This window comes from Vulpes lagopus, chromosome 8, assembly GCF_018345385.1.
Source record: "Vulpes lagopus strain Blue_001 chromosome 8, ASM1834538v1, whole genome shotgun sequence".
In the NCBI taxonomy this organism is placed as follows: Eukaryota; Metazoa; Chordata; class Mammalia; order Carnivora; family Canidae; genus Vulpes; species Vulpes lagopus.
Genome location: NC_054831.1, coordinates 110239493 through 110248347, shown reverse-complemented (window position 1 = coordinate 110248347; position 8855 = coordinate 110239493). Strand labels below are relative to the sequence as shown.

The 8855-nt window shown below is 47.7% G+C and overlaps 1 long non-coding RNA gene across 1 annotated transcript in view; it reads left to right on the top strand.

Moving 5' to 3' along the window:
• The first annotated feature begins 546 nt into the window (after positions 1-546).
• LOC121496664 overlaps positions 547-8855 on the top strand; it is a 33852-nt gene continuing 25543 nt past the window's right edge. The window contains exons 1-2 of the long non-coding RNA XR_005989301.1: positions 547-812; positions 2234-3624. This is a non-coding gene — a long non-coding RNA (uncharacterized LOC121496664). The remainder of the gene's footprint in view (positions 813-2233; positions 3625-8855) is intronic.

Here is an 8855-nt window from a genome sequence, read left to right as displayed (position 1 = left end):
TGGCAATTAACCAGCAGTTTCTGTTGCTGAAGGAGATTATTTTGGATGGCGTAAAGAGATTCAAATAAAAATGTCAACGTGCCCATTATGGATGAAAGTTAGAAAAACTTAAGTGGCCCCGAATTAATCACTATTTGACAGGGCGGCCCGTAAATGAGTACTGAAAATCCTCCACAAATCTATTTTCCTGCCTTTTTGGTAATTGTAAAGAAGCTCGTCGGGGGTGGGGAGGGCATTTCTTGGCTACAACCTTAATTCATCTCGGAGTGAAGATTTAATGACAAAGTTACAAGCCCTTAAAGTAGCATTTATTGAGGGGCTAATGAGCGTCCCTAAGAACTCTGTTAAAAAAAAAAAAAAGAGGCAGCCACCATCACAAGAGGCCTTTGAAAATACCGAAGAGGGGGGAGTTCATTAGTCTTTTTTTTTTTTCTTTCTTCCCCTTTCTCAACAATGAATATTTCTGCTGCCAAACCTTCAGGAATAGGGTTGGTTTCCTTTCAAGTCATTGATGCAGATTTTGCTTCTGCACAGAGTCCAGACAACCTCTCGGAGGAGAAGCAGGAAATCACACCGTCAAAGGGAAACTGTGCATTCCTTCCTCCCCGGCTGGGTCGGCCCCTCACAAACACTGGATTTATGCTGCGTTGCCAAACCGCCTCCGATTTCCATGCCCTCCCACGGCTAAGATAACGAACACTGCCTTCGGCCTCTGAGAGCTGCACTTATTTAAAACTCCAGCTATGCGGTAACAAAACCGGCTGCTGTCACCCCAAATCGAGCAAATGAGCTCCTGTCCTACAGCATAAAAGGTAAGAGAGTTATTGAATGTTCCCTGCAGAGCCGGCCCCATTCGCCCTTGCCCTTTCTTGGCACCTACCCCCCCCCTCTCCTGGAATCTTCTAGGCCCTCCTGCCTCCAAGCCTCCTTCTGTCTCTGGGAGCACAGGCAGGACTAGCTGGGGCCAGTCTGTTTGAAACAGATCGAGTTTTCTTAAGTCAGGATTTTTTTTTTCTCTTTTAAGTAAAAGTCCAAGTAAAAGTCCTTATAGGGAACCTTGTAAGGAAAGTGGAAACTAGCAAAGCACTTTGACTTCCAGTCTCTTCTGGGCAGTGCCCAGGCACCAAAGTATGGTACGTTTTCCAGAAGCGTGAATACAACTGAACAGTTAACGGGACGTAGGGAAGAGACGAAGGTGGAGGGGGAAGCTGTACACCCTCAAAGGTGAAACAGGTATCCTGACTCCTCCTCACTCACGTCCAAGAGAATCATGGTTTTTGGAGCTCTTCTGCCCTGGGAGTCTCGAAAATGATCTATAGCTGCGGTGAAACTGACACGCAGAAAATATGAGTGTTTAGAAACTACTCCCGTCACAGTTTGGCCAAAACATCCTACTTCTCTTAGGACAGAAAAGAAAGGCTTTGCACTACAAGTGCCTCCATTGGGAGAATACATTCATTAAAATGACATTTTGCACAGCTGCATGAACCCGGGATCTGGGAGATGCTTCCTGTGTGTACCATAGGCCCCGGCTCGTGAGGGTTCACACCCGGTGGCACCGTACCAGGGCTTTCATGGCCAGGTCACTCGTTCTGAAAGAACTGCCCCCTCCATATCACCTGGGAAGGACTCTAATTCGCCCCTCACTGGAGACATGTCTGTATTTCGGAGACCATCTCTTTAAATACAGTCACCCCCGTAATGCTGCACATCATAGGTTTTCCTTCCGAAGGTTGACAAAATTCAGTGGGCATTGGGGTTTTTTCAGCAGCACATAGGTAGTCTTCGGCTTCCAAGAGTGAAGCTACAAAGGGGGCTGACAGCTCAGGTCATGAAGGAGAAAACATACTTGCTCTGCATCCTCAGGACAACCACTGCTGAGGATGTGAAGGGCCATGAATAATCAAGAGTGATTATATATGGGATCCCTGGGTGGCACAGCGGTTTAGCGCCTGCCTTTGGCCCAGGGCGCGATCCTGGAGACCCGGGATCGAATCCCATGTCGGGCTCCCGGTGCATGGAGCCTGCTTCTCCCTCTGCCTGTGTCTCTGCATCTCTCTCTCTCTCTCTCTCTCTGTGACTATCGTAAATAAATAAAAATTAAAAAAAAAAAAAACCTAGAAGAGTAGAATAAAAAAAAAAGAGTGATTTTATGTAATGTTATTATCAGAATAGCTTTGGCTTAGGTACCAAATGATGGAGTAACACTTTGTATCCATTTTTTTTTTTTCAGTTAGGCCAGGCAACATGATTACATGATTTCAAGACTGATGGCATGACCTTCACTTATCTTCACCACTGAGAATCCAAGAGCTCGGAGAGGTTCATTACTGTGCCACGCTCCCGCCGCTCGTGTGTATGGAAGATGCAGGACTCAGCCGGAACTGGCCTGCGTGCAAAGCTTTGTCCGTAATCACTGCTCTGGTCCGCCCCTTACACTGCTGCCCACATTCACACCGGCCTGACTCTGTAGCCACCCTGCTAGCAACTCTGGCGCGGCAACACAGAGCCCTGCGCTCCCCAAGGAGGGGCGTCCCCGGCCAGTGCGAGGGCATGGGCTGGAGTCAGAATGCCTGGGCTCGTTCGCAACCTGGGCTGCCGCGGGCAGGCGGGGCGGGCCTGTGCACATTTCCTAGCCTGTGCCTTCATCTTCAGAGTATCAAGCATTTCTTTTTTCTTTTTCTTTTTTTTTAAGATTTATTTATTTATTCATGAGAGACACACAGAGACAGGCAGAGACAGGCAGAGGGAGAAGCAGGCTCCCCGTGGGGAGCCCGATGCGGGACTGGACGCTGGATCCCGGCATCGGGGCATCGGGACCTGAGCCAGGGGCAGACGCTCCACCACTGGGCCACCCAGCCGGCCCATGATCAGACATTTCTCACTAATACGGTCGTTGTAAAAAACGAAATGGGCTAACGTGTTTAGATACAGCATAGTTTCCGGCACATAGTAGCCACTCAGTTAATGCTAGGGAAGGAGGAAGGGAGGGAGGGAAGGAAAGAAAGAGAAAGAAACAAAGAAAGGAGAAAGGAAAGGGAGAAGGAGAGAGAAAGAAGAGGGAGAGAGAGAGAAAGGGAAAACGAGCGAATCCGCGGAAGGGCACCTGTTCTCCTGCCCACTGCGCCACCGCAGAGGGGCGGCATCACCCCCCGGGGTACTGGGAGCACCTCGAGGCTTCGCACGAGCCTCCCAGGCAGGCGGCCCCGGGGCCTCCCACGGCTCACCATCACCAGCTCTGCTGTTTGGTGTTGCGCGGCCTCCTCCGCACGGCCTCGTCCCCACCGGCTCCCCAGGCGGCGCCAGCGACATCCCCGCCCAGGCCGCCCGCACGCAGGAGCCAAGCTGTCGGTCCCAGCATCCTCAGCGCTGGCGCGGGTCACGTGACCACCCCGGAGCCAATCACGGGGCCCGACGGGGGCCGCGCGCTGATTGGCTCTCTCCCGTCACGTGCCTCACGGAGAGGGCGGAGAGGGTGAGGAGGGCTGGTCTCCGGAGGGAGATGGGGTGCGAGCGCGCGGAAGAGCGTGAGCGCCGGGGCAGCAGGGCGCGGGCTGCCGCGAGGGAAGCGTGCCTGCCGAGAGCGGTCCCTCGTGTTGGCGTGTTGGCGTCGCTTGTTTCGAGGTAGTTGGTGTGGCTAAGGACTAGCGCTTGGGTTTGAACCTTGGCTTCCCTCCTTGGAGCTGTGTGGCCCTGGGCGGTTAGTCCGCCTGCGCCGCCTCAGCTTCACTCCTGAGTGCGGTTAGTGGGGGGCCCCTCTCCCACCGCGTACGCCTGCCAGGTGTTCAGCGCGCCGAGCGCCCCGCGGGCTCCCAACAGGCTGGGCACTCAGCGGGCCGCGGCCTCTGCGGAGCGCCTGGCCCGCCCCGACCGTTGCCAGGTTGGTGGGATGCACCGGTGAACGGGACAGGGCAACAGCAGAATCTTTGCCCTTGTGCACCTGATACTCTACGGCAGAGAGAGGACGGAGAAGGACGAGGTAGTCACGCGCAAGTTAGGTAGAAGCAGGATGAAGAAAAGGAAGTGGGTCAGGGTGAAGGGGCCTGGAGGGGGGGGGCTGGATGACGCGGAAGCCCAGGTCTGGAGGCGTTTGGCGAGTCAGCACTTGGTGCAGTGGGGGTATTGCCGGAAGGGGGGGCTGGCAGTGCAGAACCCCAGGGTAGGAGCAGCAAGGAGACCAGGGCGGCTGGAGACAGCAAGACAGAGAGGGCAGGGATGGTGGCATATGACCCGGGCAAGGCAAGAGAGGAGTTCAGGAAGGGCCTGGGAGCGCAGGGAAGACTTGGGATTTTACTCCGAGGAAGCGGAAGCCCTTAACAGGTTTCGAGACTAGGGGGGAGCGGATGTGACTTACTCCGTGTCGGGCCGGTGGTGGCTGCGGCGTTGAAAATAGAATAGCTCTGGTTATGATTGTTCTGATGAGGACTACATTTCAGTTCAGCAGGTGGAAAAGCAAGTACCTGGTATGTAAAGCTCATTTGGGGATACTCCTAGAGCAAACACTCCAAGGGGGCTGTCTTGCTCTTATCTGAAAAATAAGATGCACCTCCGATGCACTTTTGGTGCATTTTCTCTTCCGGGGCTTCCAAGGAAACAGGACCAGGAGATGTGCAGATTCTTGATGTTTCAGGCTCATTTGGTATTGTAAATGACTCCTCTGAAGAGGCCTCCTTCATTCAAACGCAACATCTGTCAGGAATACCACGGATCTCTGGGAAAAGCATGGTCTCCTGAATCAACAGCCATAATGACAGCTTGTTGAAGATTTACATGGCTTCTGATTTCAGCCTGATAATTCCGTTTTAACATGGTGAGCTGGCGGTATTGGCACTCAGCTTGCTGAGCGTATCTTATGTCATCGGATCATAAGAACTGGCCGATGGAGCCTAAAAGATAAGTCCGAGGAAGTAGATTAAGAGTGTCTATGGTGATTCTCAGCGAATGGATCCGAGTGCCAGAGGGATGGGGCCCGATGGGAGGTAGATTATATGACAGGTGCTTTTAAGAGAATTGTGTGCAGTCTCCTAGTAACCTCACCCTGTGCTGGCTAAGCTTTGGGCTTTCTTTGCAGAGAGGAGAAAAGAAGGCCCCCTGTGTGGAACACCTTGTTAGAAGGGCAGGGCAGGACAGTGAGACTTGCAGATCGTTCCGTCCACTACGTGTTTGGGATGGAAATCCATGGAGACCCTTCAGAGGAGAAAGATGCATATTTAAATGCTTCGTATTCCTGGTCTCTTAGAAACCATTAAGGCGTCTCATTTGCAATTTGTCTAAAATCTTTTGGGATCCATCGACGCTTCCAGCTAGTATCATCCGTTAAGGCTAATAAATCTCCTATGTTTGTTTTTCTACCGTTTGGTCTTTTAAAAACTTTGTATTACAGTATAGTATTTATACAGAAACGTGCACAGATCATACTGTACAGTTCGATGAATTTTCCCGAAGTGAACACCCTGATGTAGCCACAATACCCAGAGCACATAGAGTATATTGCCAGAACCTCAGGGACCTTTACAACAGAAACCACTATTCTGACTTCTAATACTATAGAGTATATTGGGCTGGGTTTTTAGATTTTATTTAAGTGAAATTCTGTATCAATTTGTGTATAGTTATAGGAAATTCTCTATTAATTTTATATAAATGAAATTCTACAGGACATCTTTTGTATCTAACTTCTTTCACTCATATTAATTTTGTGCGATTCATCCATGTTGCTGTGTGTAACAGTAGTTCATTTATCTTTATTGCTATGTTCCATTTTATGAATATACTATAATTTCTATAGCCAATTAACTAACAGACCTTTGAGTTGTTTCTAAGTTCTTACTGTTGTAAGTAAAGCTCCTATGTATATCTTTTGGCGAACATTATGCATTTCTCTTGGGTATGTATCTAGGATGGAAATGTTTGGGCCATAGGGGACACCTATGCTTGGTTTAAGTACATACTGCCACAGTTTTTTCTATGTGATTCTACCAATTTGATCCCCATTGGCACTGCATGAGAGTCCCACTTTTCCACATCCTGGACAACATTGGCATTTTCACATTAGCCAGTCTGGTGAGTATGAAGTAGTAGCTCATTTTCATTTTAATTTGAAAACTATTATCTTTTTTTAAAAAAGATTTTATTTGTTTATTTGAGAGAGAGCGCACAAGCAGAGGGGAAGGGTAGGTAGAGAGGGAGAAGCAGACTCCCCACTGAGCAGGGGCTAGATTCCAGGATCCTGGGATCATGTCCTGAGCAGAAGGCATGTCCTTAACCGACTGAACCACCCGGGCGCCCCTGCAAACTATTATATTGTCTTTCAACTACCAGACACTTTCTGGACTCCTCCTCTGTACGGGGTCAATATAGCAGACATCTGCACACACATTATTCTCACACCAACCTTACGGGACTCAGGGTTTTTTCTCATTTCCCACAATCACATATAGGGTCTCCGTTTGGCCAGGATATGGGACTTTCAAATGCCAAAACCAGGAAAAGTCCCAGAAAACTAGGATGATTGATTATCCTATGGCTAAAAAAAATGACAGAGCACATATTCAGAGATGTCCTCACTTCAAGTTTTCTTCATTATATGTTATGTTCTCACTACTCCAGGTGAGGTCCCTGGACCAGCAGCATCAGCTCTGCTTGGAAGCCAGTAAGAGATGCAGTATCTGAGACCCCACCACAGACTTTCTGAATGAGAATGAGCATTTTTCCCCAGGTGCTGTGTTGTACCCTCACAGTTTGAAAAGCACCACTCTGTGCCAGTGGTTCTCAAACTTGATTGCACTTGGGAATCATCTAGGGAGCTTTACTGTTACTGTGGCCTGAATCTCATCTCTAGAGGTTCTCAACTAGTTGGTCAGGGAAGCTGCCTGGACAGTGGATTTTTTAAAGCCTCCTGAGTTATTCCAACATGCATCCAAATTTGAGAACCAACGCTCTCATCCATGTCATGCAACCTTGGATAGTATACCTTTATTGTAGTCTTTTCAGGATTTCATAAGCAAGACTCTGATCACCTTCATTTGCATAGTTTAAAGAGTTTAAAGATTTAGGTCATCATCTCTTTAGACAACTCCCTCCTCAGACTGAAGCATCCAGCACCGGGCTTTGTTTTCTGCTCATCCTTTTGCCCTCAAATGGAAGCACTACAATTACCTTACAATTCTGAGTGTAACTCATCCTGAGTAGATCTTCTTGTCTAAGGAGAAAGAAAAAGGATTCAAGCCTGCATAACAGGTCAGAGCTCAGCTGCACAGACATTCCCCAACACCCACATACTTGACAGCAGAGACAAAACATCCAGATTATTGACCGTTTCTTCTTTTCATCCCAATGATCTGAGTTCACAGGGCTGAGATGCAATTAAAAGCTAGTCCAGGCTAACAGCCAGTGGGCCACAGTAGCTCAGGGGAGCAGTAGCTCTAAGAGCTGGCAAGCCTTTGCTTTACAGATCCTGATTATTCTTTCATGGTTTAGCTTCCAGCACATGGCCTGGTTTCCATGTAAGACGATAAGGCCTCTGTGTTCTTTCACATGCAGACTAAAGACTTCTGGTTACTTAGATGAAGAAATCAGGTCCTAGTGATGGCAAAATATTTACATGTTGATTTAAGCTTGTCCATGAAATTGGGGATAAGGAACATTTCCATTGAGAGGGGGAAACAAAGAGTTCAGAGCTACAGTGGCATTTCAGTGGTATTTATTTAGGTAGAAGAGGCTTTTCCAGTGCCTACTCCCTTCCTTTTCTTTTCCCCTGGATGATTTTGGGAAATCCTTAAGTTCCTAGTACAAAAACAACCAATATTGTGTTATCTTGTTGGGGTGTTTGTGTTTGTGTGAGTGTGTATGAAGGGTGAGAGTTGGAGAGTACAACAGCTGTCTAAAATGTGGAATCACATAGCTCATTGCAAGATAGTTTTTTTCCATATTTGCAAATGTTTCAGTCTGTGTCACACTATAACATACTGTGATTATACAAAGGGATTTCCAATTTGACTTGTTATTTACCAGTATCTGCAAAGGTTAGTTTTTTTCTGCTTCAAAATAACATTGTTTGGGAACAGACACTCTACTGTTTTAAGTTTTACAACATTCAATTATTTTTAAATATTTTATTTATTTGAGAGAGAGCGTGCACATGAGTGTGGGGGAAGGGCAGAAAGAGAGAGGCAGAGAGAATCTGAAGCAGACTCCACACTGAGTGCAGAGCCTCATTCAGGGCTCAATCCCATGACCATGAGATCCTGACCAGAGCTGAAACCAAGACTTGGACGCTTAACCAACTGAGCCACCCAGGTGCCCCTACAACATGTAATATTTTAAAGACTTACAAATGTTGAGAAAGATACTCCCAGAAGCATCCTCCGGACTCTGGTGGGAGATTTTATATAGTTAGGCATCATTATAATAATTTACTGTTTGTTGACATTGAGCGTGTACTATGATCCAAGGTGGTCCTATGTACTTTATACATATTAGCATATTTATTTCCAAAGCCCATTGGAAGAAATGTGTTGTTATTTACCTTTTACAAATTAAAAACTGAGTCCTGCAGTTGATAAGTAACAGAGCCAGGGTTCAAATCTAGGTTGTCTGATGTCCAAGCCTGTGACTTTCCAGTTTTAGTCCTGGAAGTCCTGCGTCCTGGGCAGCCCTTCAGTCCCCAGCAAACCTGGACAGTTGGTCATCCTACCCGTAAACACAGTACTTGACCTCCTCCTCTATACAACTTCTTAGACTTAGGATATTCATATTCTTGCAATTCCAACACTGCTGTCCAATCCAATAAGCATTTTCAACCATCAACTGTAATCAAAAAGCTCTTTGCTAGGTGCAATTAGGATCCAGAAATA